General features: G+C 42.2%; 1 protein-coding gene across 2 annotated transcripts in view; it reads right to left on the bottom strand.

Moving 5' to 3' along the window:
- Positions 1-13,490, bottom strand: part of KCNN2 (potassium calcium-activated channel subfamily N member 2) — a gene marked incomplete at its 5' end in the record, with an annotated part of 107,512 nt that overhangs the window by 17,123 nt on the left and 76,899 nt on the right. The window lies entirely within an intron of this gene.

The raw sequence follows: 13,490 nt of genomic DNA, 5'->3' as shown, positions 1-13,490 counted from the left end.
TAATGCCACAAATCTAAAATAAGACCCATTGTTAGAAGACATATGTGTATGTATCTGACCCATTTTTGGGTTTAGGTATTTGTTAAAAATATTGAGAGCCTAATTCTCTACTCATTTACACCAATGTGAATCATAAATTGCTATCCTGAAGCAAATGGACTTGCAACAGTGAAAAATGGGCATGAGTGAGAGAAGAATCATACCTGATTACCTGGGTATAAGTTTCTGGCACCAGTCTGGAACTTTAAAGGCCTACAGCCTCCCAATCCAGCAAAGAGAGGTAAAATAACAACAACATTTTTTTTTGAGATAACAGTAAAAGTGAAGCATTGAAATCTTCCCCACCAAAAAAAAAAAAAAAAAGAAAAAAAGGTTGTACTGGCTGTCATCTTCAATTTGGACCTCTCTCTAGGTGCTCACATCCAGGCTACCTCTAGATCTTGCAGAGTCTTTCTGGATAACATCTCTAAGATACAGTCTTTCCTATCCATCCACAGAACTAAAACTCTTATCCAGGCTCTCATCATCTCATGTCTCTACTACTGCAACATCCTCTTTGCTGGTCTTGACAAATTTAATTTTGCCCCACTCATGTCTATTGAGAATGCTGCTGCAAAGATCATTTTCCTAGCTCATCGCTTTGGCCATGTTGCCCCTCTCTTTGTATCCCTCCACTGCCTCCCTCATTGCTACTGCATTAAACAAAAGCTGCTTGTCTTCACATTTCAAGGTCTTTTACCATCCATCCCCACCACACCTATTTTCTCTCACTATCAAGACACTGACTCCTGCCTCTGACTGGTCCATGAAACCAGCATCCATCCCCCGCCTGTTAAATTTTCAAACAAGCATCTACATGCTTTCTGTCATGCTGCCCTTCATACTCAGAGGATCTCCGTGTAAATATATGCAAAGCTACCTCATTATCCTACTTCAATTCCCTCCTTAAAACCTTCCTCTGTAGTGATACCTACAAAAAACCACACCTGACAATGGTTAGGCTGCCCGTGTTCAGAGACCATTGCCTAACACACTGACCAGTCGTCTCCGTTTTTCCTTGTACTCCCCCATTTGTCTGTCTCATCCACCTTATCTATGGTCTGATACTTAAATTGTAAGCTCTTTTGGGACAAGGACTGCCTTGTTGTACAGCACCTAGCATAATGGGGTCCTGGTCCATGACCAGGGCACTTACGTGCTACATTAATACTACTACTAATAAACAGCTCCCCAGTGGAGCACAAGAAGCAAAACAGCAGCTCTAGTGGGGAAAGGCAAATGTCACCCAGAGGAACCAAGGCAACAACAGTCATAGCTAAAGACAGGCTTGAGATGTAAAGTCTGGATCAGCTTCCAAGCTTTCTTCAAATACAGAGGTGTTCAGATTCATGTTTTCAGCTTAGGCACAACACAAAGAAAGGCCAGAACTGCAGTGTTTTGATCTGGACATTTACAAAGCGAGCACAGAGGGTTTGGAGCTAGGGTTCTAGTGTGGGCTCAGTTTTAGTGATAGCCAAAGAATGGTGATGGCATCTCTTAAATAAAAAGTTTGAAAAAAATCTAAGATGATAAAATGCCCAGGAAGGCAGCACTGAAGACAGTGTTTAGTCAGAGCTTTAGAATCTTGCACTTGGACTTGAAGAAATTCTAGATTTCACTGAATGAACTCCTATGGCATTTCTTTTTGATTCTGCCTTTGGCAGGGTGTCAGAATTGCATTTAAATGTTGGTAATGAACCAAGCAATTGCTTAGTCTAGGCCTACCACCTATTGTTTACATCTATCCATGCTTGTGGTGGGGGCTATGGGGAATGGAAGCAACTTTATGCTCAGTGGCTCAGCTGGAAATCTCTTGGCAGCTTTGGTCTAGCTGGACTGGGAGTGAAGCGTGTTCTTTAGTGCTGTAGTTGTCACAAAAATGTCCTGCTATACTTGCCTGGTGCTGAGAGAAGGTAGCTGCCACATTTTCTTGCTCATTTCCCTTGGGATCCACTGAGGCAGAGAGAAGGTCCGCTTTGCAGACATATGTCTCTGGTGGGAAATTTAGCTCTGCACCAGAAAAGGCACAACATTCCTCCTGCTGCTCTGCATAAAATGAAAAGCCTGTAAGAATTTAAACAGATACTCTGTTCAGTTGGCTCTCTAGTAGGTGGGCTTAATGGACCGGCCAGAGAAAAAAAAAGTCCTTCTTGAAGCAACAGTGTTCTCCAGACAAGCAATGTAAGAGTGTTGAAAGAGGAATCCACCCATGAAATGGACACAAAGCTAAGGAAATGGGAGTCATACAGCAAGCTCATACACCTGAGTTTTTGTATTTATCAGAGTTGCCTACAGGGAGTGAGGAGTAACCCTCCTGTGCTGAACAGTGCAGGAGACGTAACAGCACAATTACTGTATTATTGTATCCTCCAATCCAAAACTGTTACCTAAAATTGTTTTGCATTATGGCCCTTCTATGTGTTCAATAGCTGTGCCTAGCTAGTAACTGGCTTCAGTGGCATTTCTGCCTGTTTGAATTTGATCCATTGTATTTGAAACATTTAAGTTTCTTCTACTCATAGTGTAGCACTTGAGCACATTTCCTTGCTTTTCATCAGTCTTTCAGGTTTGTCAGCAATATTAGAGAAAATACAAATTGTGTGAAATTCTAAAAATGACACAAAATAACGTAAATTTAATACCCAAAGACACTCCAGGACCCCAGGAATTATCTGATAAGTACAGAATAGATCCAGTTTTAAAAATAGATCCAAGAGACAAGAGAAAGAGAGAGCCAGATTCACTTTCTGATAGTACTGACTCTTGCAGCAGAAAGTCTATTAGGTGAGAAAGGGGATTAACGTTTTGCAAGACACGTGCACTCTACCCTGTACCAGAGAACCTGCAAAGGGTGGGTGGTACTGACTGAGAGATGCATTGATTCAATGCAGCCCAGTGGTGGGGCTCCTATGGAGCCTCTGAAGGGTTCTGCAGCTTTAATGTCCACTGCAGAGAGTGGTGGTGGAAAAACTGCCTTTCCTCCTTGGAGAGTGAAAACTTCTTTCTGCCTGTGTGCAAAAATCTTTGCTGGAACAAGGAGGTGCAATTGTCTTCTCCGGACCAGAAGGGGTGTATCTAGCTCACCCCTTGCAAAAATGGAAATGTTAGTTTTGTTCATTCAAGACAGTAGCCGTTCTTACTGATGGTGATCTGCAAGTATCTGACAGTCACATGACCTGCTGAGTTTAAATATATTGTTTTCAATACAAGCAGGCACAGCTAAATATTCAGACTGGTACCTAGCCACGTACACATGTAGATTACAAAGCATTGCAAGTTGTGTACTATTGGGAAATAAAAGTTATATTTTTTTCAACTCACAAAACAACAGTTTTCCCATAGTATTGCTACAAACTATTCTTCATTCCAGTCAATAACTTCAGGCCTTTTAACTTGCTGAAATTTGATTTAGACTCCTAATGGCTGCAGCCAGCGAGTTGAGCATCATTAACTTCCTTCCCCATATTATGCGTCTGCGTGATACTAGTGTATTTGGAGCATACTGGGTTAGAAGAAAGACATCACTGGAGGAAACACAAGTTGTTCTGAACTGTGAGGTCATTATTGATATTTATTATTAAATTGTCAGAACCTATCTTGTTAAATTCTTAGCACATCCATCTTAGTAGTGTATATAAAATGCCACTAATGTGCATGAAAGACATTTTCCCTTACTCACAGGAAAATGAAGCTGTTAGAACTTTGTTTCCATGACCTTATATGTGTACCATCATATCTATTTACAAAATGATAAAAAAGATTCCCACTAACACTTACAACTGAAATGAAGGAAAGCCTTGGGTAAATCTTTAATTGACAATGCCATCTATTTTCATCTGGTTGATATTACACAAAAATTGACTCCTTTCAGTTCAGTCAAACTTCTGCCTCTGGACTGGGCATTAGTTTTAATGATACATTCCTTGAATATGGCTCAAGGCACTATGTTTTTGTATTCAGAAGTTACAAAATTAAACTACGTAAAGCTCAGTTTTTCTAAAATTCAAATACAAGTTTTTAACTACTATGATTTAGGGTAATTCATGACTTCAGTGAACATTATGCATAAACGTCAGTTCACAGCAAACTGATATTTATTTTCTCTTTTTTGTTTTGGATTCTGAACAGAAGATCTGTTCCCAACGTTAACACTGCAGCTAGATTCTCCTCCTTTTCCTTCATTACCTATATACTCTCATATATTAAATGCCACAAACTACATTAATGGGATGGTACTGTTGAGATTTTGCTACACACACAGAAAACCATGACATTCAAAGTTATTGTTTCAATACTAATTGTATGTAGTATTTTCTGTTACTGTATATAACTATAGTATATTTTTCTGCTTTACTACATAACTGCAGTGCATGCCATAATGAGGGAACTTCAGTTAATGGGAGCAGGATTGGGCCCATAGATGTTTGCATTTATTTTCCTTTAAAGAAAAAGCAAGTAAGGCCAAGAATCTTAGAACTGTAGGGGCCCTCGATAAGTCATCTAGACCTGCCTCTGGCATCAAGGCAGGACTACGTATTATCTAGAAAAGGAGTACCTGTGGCACCTTAGAGACTAACAAATGTATTTGAGCATAAGCTTTTGTGAGCTTTTCTTTTTGCGAATGCAGACTAACACGGCTGCTACTCTGAAACCTGTATTATCTAGACCATCCTTGAGAGGTGGTTTGTCTTACCTGTTAACAACCTGTAACGATGGAGATTCCACAACCTTTCTAGGGAATCTGTTCCAGTGCTTAAGAACCCTGATAGTTAGGAAGTTTTTCCTAATGTCTAATCTAAATCTCCCTTACTGCAATTTAAACTCAATACTTCTTGTCCAGTCGTCAGTGGAAATGGAGAACAATTTAACAACCTGTTAAATACTTGAAGAGTGTTATGTCCCACTTCAGTCTTCTTTTCTCCAGACTAAAAACATACCTTTTTTTCCTCACCGGTCATGTTTTGTAGACGTATCATCGTTTTTGTTGTTGTCCTCTGGACTTTCTCCAATTTGTCCACTTCATTCCTAAATCATAGTGATTAAAATTGGCCACTGCAATTCAGTGGTCTTATTAATGCTGAGTAAAGCAGAAGAATTACTTCTTGTGTCTTGCTTACAACACTTCTGCTGATACATCCCAGAATGAAGTTTCCATTTTTTTAAACAGTATTACACTATTGACTCATATTTAGTTTGTGATCCACTATAACCTGCAGATCCTTTTCTGCAGTACTCTTTCCTGGTAGTCAATTTTCATTTTGTATTTGTACAATTGATTATTCCTTCCAAAGCATAGTACTTTGGATTTGTCCTTACTAAACTTCATCCTGTTTATTTCAGACCATTTCTCCAATTTGTCAAGATCATTTTGAATTCTATTCCTGTCCACCAAAGCACTTGCAACCCCTCCCGGTTTGGTATTGTCTGCAAACTTTATAAGTAGGGGTCTACGAAATTTACAGCTGTAAAAATTGTGTCTCAGACCGTGAAATCTGATCTCCTCCATGAAATCTGGTCTCTGGATGCCCAGCTCTGAAGGCAGAGTGGAAAGCAGTGGCTGCTGGCTGGGTGCCCAGCTCTGAAGGCATGGTATTGTGGAATAAATGCATCTTAACAGTTTGCAAAAGTGTGATAATGACCTTAACATATACATGTCTCTTTTCCTGGTTAGTTCTCTCAAAATAGATCACATTAAATAAATACACCAAAAACAAATTTACTTTCAACCCAAAGGGCAATGTTTCTGGAGAGTTAGGAGCACCTGAAAACAGTAGTTTCAAATAAGAGTTCCTCTTTAACTGTAACAGAAACTGCACATTGTCTAATTAACGTTGAGAAGACCTGTTATAAAGAGATATGTGGGGGCAAATTCTTTCAACCTATGCAAATGCTGAGTATGTTTAAATTGTGCAGGAGTGTCCCACAGAGCTTGGGAGGATGGAATTATTTCCCCCACAGGGCTGAGGAACATCTATGTTGCATCTCCATCCCAGCTTCCGTAGCTCATGGTCCTTAGTGGTACGTAGAGGCCACTGCCCTTCACAGTCACATATCCCAGCTCTTCCCTAGTCTGTCCCAAACCCTCTGTTCAGAAACATGGTTTAGCCTGTGCAAAGCCTTCTCCTTCCCATATAGCAGAAACACTGCAGTCCTGGTGCCTTTTAGGTCCTAAGCACATATGTTAGAGGAGGTAAGGTTTGCCCCTTTTAAAGCAAATACAGACTTTAATTTTCAAAATGATACGTCCTTTAGTTCCTATGCATCCCTGATTTACACCTGGACTTTGAGAGTTGAACCTCAGCAGGACAGGCCTGAATACTTGTTCCTTACTAGAGATTTTTAATTGGCTCGTAAAACTGGTGAAAGCTAGTACGTTAGCATCAGCTTGCCACAACTATCTTCATTGTGACTATTCCTGATAACTGGTCACCTTTGTGAGGAAGGGGTTCATGATCCAGCCCTTAGAATGTGCTATCTAAAGATTTTCTGAAAGAAATTGCTAACTCCCCTCCCCCACCCACTTCTACTGTGCAGTTTAAGAATACCTTCTACATTCACTTACTTCATCGTTAAGCTTAATGAGCTCTCCAGTGCAGGCATTTACTTTAATAATAATAATGGTATTCAAGTTGTGCAATGAATCTTACTGCAGATGATAAAAAATAGAAGTTTCAGCAATACAGGAACACAGAGCTGGAAGGGAACTCCTGTGTCACTGAGTTCAGGCCCTTGCTATTGCAGGCCACCCTGTTTCATAACTGACGACTTAGCCACCTCAAAGAGTCCGTAAGATAATTATTTGGTTAAAAGCAACCCTCAATCAAGCTACATCAGATATCTGTGTGCATCCCACAATATAGCAGTTATCACAATCTTCATTCTCTCATTTATTTTAGGAACATAGGATCTGACATAATAGATCCATCTAATCCAGTATCTTGCCTCTTGCTGTGACAAACACATGATACTTCAGAGGAAAGCAAATCCTTATCTCTGTACCACCATCATGTCCCATCCTATTCTGCAGTGCTGCATGTCAGAGGAAAATATTCCTTCCTGATCCTTGCAGCAGGATTCTTGGATGCCATTATTTTCTCTTGCAGAAATACAAAAATGTATACATTATATACAAAATTATTTTTAGATTATCTATTTAAATTTTCAGAGTTGTGGAAAATTATGGGGAGGGTCGGACAATAATTATTAAATGACAGTAAACGCAAATTCAAAAAGTTAAAGTTTATAACCATTAAAGTACAAATTGTCAACATAACATCAAAACAGACAAAGTGAATATCCTTAAATCAAACTCTAAGAAGTTCTCAAATAGCATTTTCCTTACTTTACCTATCTGTACATTTCAATTATTATTGATAGAAATAGCGTTTTGTTGGCTTGTGTGTGGTGATATCAATATTTACTGATAAAAATCTAATCCTGCCAAGCTTACTTACCAAGATTTATAAAGTTACTCAGACGCACTGACTTGCTGACCACCTGTGAGAGTGAATTCCAAAGAGATTATATGTTCATGAAGAGATATTTCTATTTATTTGTTCTAAATTTACTGGCCCTTAATTAAGATGAATACATCCCTTGTATGAAATGGTGTAAAAAGAAGGGATTGTTCAATTTCCTTTGCACCCATCATACATTTTTAATAGCTTAGTCATGCACCCTGACTCTTCTCCTTTCCACACTATGTAATTCTAGATCTTCCAATCTCTCATCAGATGTAAGTCTCCCATCAGCACTAATGCTTTTCACGTCTCTCCTTTGACTCTTTTGAGCTAAATCCACAAAGAGGACTTAGACTCAGCACTGCAGTGCCTAACTTCAGGTGCTCTGCCACTGAATAGAATCCACAGTTCCAAGTTAGGTACCCAGGCTCCCTGTACAAGGCATGCGGGGAGCTAGGCACCTAACAGTGAGACTCTCAAAAGCCAGCAGGGATACTGAGCAGGGAGCTACCTAACATAGCCAACAGCAAATGCCGAAGTGTGTGTGTGTGGGAGGGATGACATGCTCCATCTTGTCCAGCCTCTGGGGCTTGTCCTACCCTCCACTGTTGCCCTTTGATGTGGGAGTGGTGCAAGCTCAGGTGACAGGCTCTGTCTGGTGGTAGGTAGGGACACAGCAGTGATACAGTCTGCTCGTCAGGGGAGTAGCCATTCTGGGCATTCTGTTTCAGCCTCTCCCTTCACATCCTTAATCTAGTATCCAATATCTCCTATGATGGTTGGGGCTAATCAGATTGCCAGTTCTGGGAGCTGAGAGGGATTTTCCCCCCTACAATGAATCGGCAAACTAGAATGTAGATTTTTCCCCTTCCATTCAGCATCCAGGATGTCTGGTTTGGGTGTGGGTGTGAATTTACAACGGTCGCAAAGCTGGTGGGTTCAAGTTCAGTTGGTGAGCTAAGCAGGGTCCAGCAGAGCTCCCTGCATACTGGTTGAAGGCATTCCCATGGCATATTCAGGAGGTATGACTATGCCTGGTACAGCATGTGGCTCCTCATATCTAATACCTCTGCCGTGGAGGAGACCCTCTGGCTGGGACTCTGATTTCCATTATGGTCCCTTGGCAGGCCGGTCTGAGAGTATAGAGGGGGCACAGCCTTTACACTCACCCAGGTTTATAGTTCAGCTGGCACCAATGGCCCACGTGAAGTCCACTCTGGAACAATCCTGCTGAGTAGTTCAGGATGGCTACCCCAGTTAGGTTTTACTTGTCAATAAAGCTGCAACCTCCATATTTAACCATACTGTGGTGTCTGTGTTACATTGTTTCTTTGGGTATGTCTACACTACCAGCAGATCAGCGGGCAGCAATTGATCCAGCGGGGGTCGATTTATCACGTCTAGTCTAGACACGATAAATTGACCCCCGAGCCCTCTCCCATCAACTCCTGTACTCCACTGCCACGAGAGGCACGGGCAGAGTCGATGGGGGAGCGGCAGCAGTTGACTCACCACAGTGAAGACACCGCGGTGAGTAGGTCTAAGTACATCGACTTCAGCTATGTTATTCACATAGCTGAAGTTGCGTAACTTAGATCAATCTCCTCCTCCCCCCAGTGTAGACCAGGGCTTTGTCCACATCAACTGCACACGTCTAGTGCTTCTAAATGCACCATGGCTCAACATGATGTTGTGACAACAGATTAGGCATCATTTCTCCCAGTTTTTAAAGTATCCAAATGTCCTATTTGTGTTTTGTTGCTGCTGCTGCTTTGTTTTTTGTTGTTGTTTAAGCTGCTCCTGCACCCAGAACAGACTTTTAAATGCATCTATTCTTGATGACTCCTGAGGTATTTTCCCTTCAGTTTATCCTTGAAGTTCAGAGTCTATCAACATATATTAGAAGTTCAGGCTATTTTCTGGCAACAGGAGTTAGTGGGATTTAAATGATGTTACCTAGTCCAGTCTCCCAAGACAATGAACTCTATCTGGAGTCCGACAATATATCATTAGTTTTAATAGTCAAGGCAAACTGTAAACACTCAATGTCTACTTCTCTAACAAGTCATTATTAGACTGTTCCCAATATTGACTCTTAGGTACTTTATGTAACAGCTCTTGAATCCACTCACTACAACTGCCTCCCATTACTTAAATAGGTTTCCATTAGCAACAATATTTTCCCTTTTTACCTATCGTTACTTATTTTCCTATCTACTCCTTTATCAGGCCCTTAATAAGAGTTTCTGAAAACCCAATTAAATTAGATACAGATCATGGTTATCTACTAATTTACTCCCTTTTTTGAAAGGTTAGATCATGATTTTCCTCACATAAATGTTGATGGACTGACCTTATTTGGACATATTTATTCAAGTGGTGTACTATTAGACCTTTGAATTTTACTACGAATCATTTCTATAGAACCAAGGTGAGGTTTACCAGATGGTAATTCCTGGCAGCTTGCATTTTTCAAAATAGTCCAAAAATTAGCTTTCCAGTCTTCAGAACGAGTTGCTGTCTTTAAGGAGCTATGGCTAAGTCTTGTAGCCTTTTGCTCTTGGAGGTCAGTCCCAAGGATCACATGTTCATTAGTGTGCCCACTATTTTATGCCCTTCAGAACACTAGCAGGAAAACCATCTATATTTACAGTACTGGAATTTCTCCAATTGCTCCATAGCTTCCTTCTTAGAGATGTCAGTCTGTCAGAGCCAAATTTCAGCTTCCCTTAAAAGTGTTGCTGGGGGTGGGAATTTCTATATTATCTTATTTTAACTTTACCATTTTTTTCCATTGCTTCTCTCCTTTTCAGGACTTTAGAGCAGGAGTTCTCAAACTGTGGGTTGGCACCCCAAAGTGGGTCACGACCCCATTGCCAGGGCTGGTGTTAAGACTTGCTGGGGTCCAGGGCCAAAGCTGAAGCCCGAGCCCCACTGCACAGGGGTGAAGCCAAAGTCCAAAGGCTTTAGCCCTGGGCTGCGGGGCTCAGGCTTTGGTTTCAGCCCTGGGCAGCGGGGCTCAGGTTACGGCCCCCTGCCTGGAGCTGAAGCCCTTGGGCTTCGGCTTTACACTCCCCCACCCCCATGCACAGGGTGGTGGGGCTCGAGCTTTGCCCCCCCATCTTGGGTGGTGGGGCTCAGGTGGGCTCAGGCTTTGATACCCCTTCTGGGGGTTGTTAATAATTTTTGTTGTCAGAAGGGGGTTGCAGATCACTGAAGTTTGAGAAACGCTGGTTGAGAGTGTTTACAGTCTGTCCATTTCTCTAGGGCAGGGGTTCTCAACCTTTTTCTTTCTGAAGCCCCCCCAACATGCTATAAAAATTGCATGGCCCACCTGTGCCACAACAACTGGTTTTCTGCATATAAAAGCCAGGGCCGCCATTAGGGGTAGCCAGGAGGGCAATTGCCCAGGCCCCATATCACAGGTGGCACCATAAAGTTAAGTTACTCAGGCTTCAGCCCCTGGTGGTGGGACTCGGGGAGCCTTGGCTGCAGTCCCATGCAGCAGGACTTTGGCTTTCTGCACTGGGCCCTAGCAAGTCTGATGCCAGCCATGTTTGGCGGACCCCCTGAAACCTGCTCAGCCCCCTGGTTCAGAACCACTGCTCTAGGTGTTCATATCACACCCATCACCATGCTAACAGAAACTGACTGTGTCAGTCATACTTGAAGCCTTAGTGCTTTTAATGTATTTGGAGAATTTGTAATTATTTACTTCATGCCTTTGATTATTTTCTTCATATTCTCTCTGCATTTTATGGGCCAAATTATCAAAAAGGGTCTTGCGTGGCCTGGCCTCCAACTGTGTGTGTAACTTTGCATATGCAAACACTAAACATTAAATGGTAATTTAATTCATTTTTCACCAAATACAGTAGAACCAACTGTGGCAAACTATTTTATGCTTGCAGTAGAATCACATTCTCATAAGTAAAATGATAACTATTGCTTATCATTCCAGTCCTGAGTGTGATTAATTCATGAGTATGGAGAAAGATACTCGCAACAATTTGGAGTCAGTAAAAATAAAATAATAAAAAACACTGTTCTTACCACATTACAGTTATACAGCAGACCCTTAACCATCAAAGTCTTCAAAAAGAGGCCCTAATGCTGATCTCAGCTATGCTAGCATTGGTGTCAATGGAGTTGTACTGGTTTGAAACCAGGGGTGAAAGTAAGTCTAGGGGCTTACTGGTACGGGGCTGGACTGGGGCCGGCTCTGGCCCCCGGAAGGGGCGGGGCCTCGGGTGGAAGGGGTGGGGCTGGGGGAGGTCAGAGCCTGTACCGGCAAGTGCCTCCTTCCCCCTCCCCGGGGTAACAGTGACAGCCAGGGGCTCTGGCAGCAGTTTAAAGGGCCCTGGGTGGTAGCGGCGGCAGGGGTCCTGGGCCCTTTAAATTGTCCCCGGAGTCCCGCCACCGCTTCCCCAGGGCTCTGGCCACCACTACCGCACCGGGCCCTTTCAAATCGTCCCCGGAGCCTGCCGGAGCCCTGGGGAAGCGGCGGCGGGGCTCCGGGGACGATTTAAAGGGCCCAGGGCTCGGCCGTTGCTACCGCCCCGGGCCCTTTAAATCTCCACCCCAGCCCCGCCGCCGCTACCCAGGGGTCCTGCAGCGGGGCTCTGGCAGCAATTTAAAGGGCTGGGGGCTCCAGCCACTGTTGGGCGCCACAGGCCCTTTAAATTGCGCCTGGAGGAAGCTGATCCACCCTGGTACGAAGCACCAGCTTTTGCCAGTATGCCGTCCTGGGATGTACCGGCTTACTTTCACCTCTGTGTGAAACCCACATGACATCAGAGCCAGTGTCAGTGCACTTACCACCCCCTTTTGAAGCTAGGAAGCCCATCGTAAGAGTTCTGGATAAAATTTACTCTGCACAAAAGGATTTTTCATATTGCAAATATCAACCATGTTCCAAAATTTGCTTTGAATGCATATTCAGATTAATTTAAAACCAAAGGTTGGCTCAGTAATTCTTCAAACACTTAGGAAAAGATGATACATAGGGAGAGACAATGTTTTATCCTTCTTCAGTACCTGTAGCATGACCCAATCGGCTGCTGTTGCTTCTCATTTCTGAAATGGAGTGGGGGACTGTTTCCTTCCAGTCTCTCCCCACAGTAGTGGGTGCTTTTCTTCCCTCTTCTTCCTACACTACTCATGTCAGATTCCCCCATGGCAAGTTCTTCTTCAAGCCCCCCTCTTTGGTATCAGAACCCATCTTGTACTGAGGAGGAGAGTCAAGCACCCTGGAAGATGACAAATTTGAGCTTGCTTTGATACACTCTATGGAAGCTTTCTGTTTCACTCCTCACTCTTCCAGGCTTTGTTTTAAGACTAATTTGCAAACTGTATTTTAAAACAAGCTGTATTTGCCACTATCAGCACACTTTGCTAAAAGGGCATGGAGACTTTCTTATTATCTCAACCACTCTAAGTCAATGACAAGAAATCTATCATAAGTAAAAGAACAGTTGGCATAAAGTCTGCAAGCCTTCCAGAGTGTATTAGTCTACTTCACATTTTAGAAACAGAAGTATATATCATTCTATAAAAAGAAAAAGGAGTTATTTTCAGATGAATTTATCTGCCAGAATATCTGTACAGAAAAGGCAACTTTTAGAAAACAACCCTTAGTTATCATTAGGTATGAGCCAAAATCCCAACACCTGTTTAATGAAAGGCAGGTGTTCAAGCTGTATTTTTTTTGTGTGTGAACATAAGAATAGAAAGTTATTAAACTAAGAGAAAAATATAACCAATATATGAAGTTGGGTTACCATTGGTACTGATTTGGGGCCAGCTTAAATTACATTTATTCATGAATAAGAATTGCAGGGTCAAGCCCTTTATTACTAACATTCTGCAACAAAATAAGATCAAATGAAATATTGTTGCTCTCTCCACTATTTGGCTTTAACCAAATACCATGGTCAGTTATAGTGCATTAGCCAAAAGGTACAACCTTAGTAATACAGTATAATAGTATAG

The sequence above is a fragment of the Lepidochelys olivacea genome, assembly GCF_965140295.1.
Source record: "Lepidochelys olivacea isolate rLepOli2 genome assembly, chromosome: 5".
NCBI lineage: Eukaryota > Metazoa > Chordata > Testudines > Cheloniidae > Lepidochelys > Lepidochelys olivacea.
The sequence above is the reverse complement of the archived record's forward strand: the minus strand, read 5'-3'. Positions and strand labels throughout refer to the sequence as shown.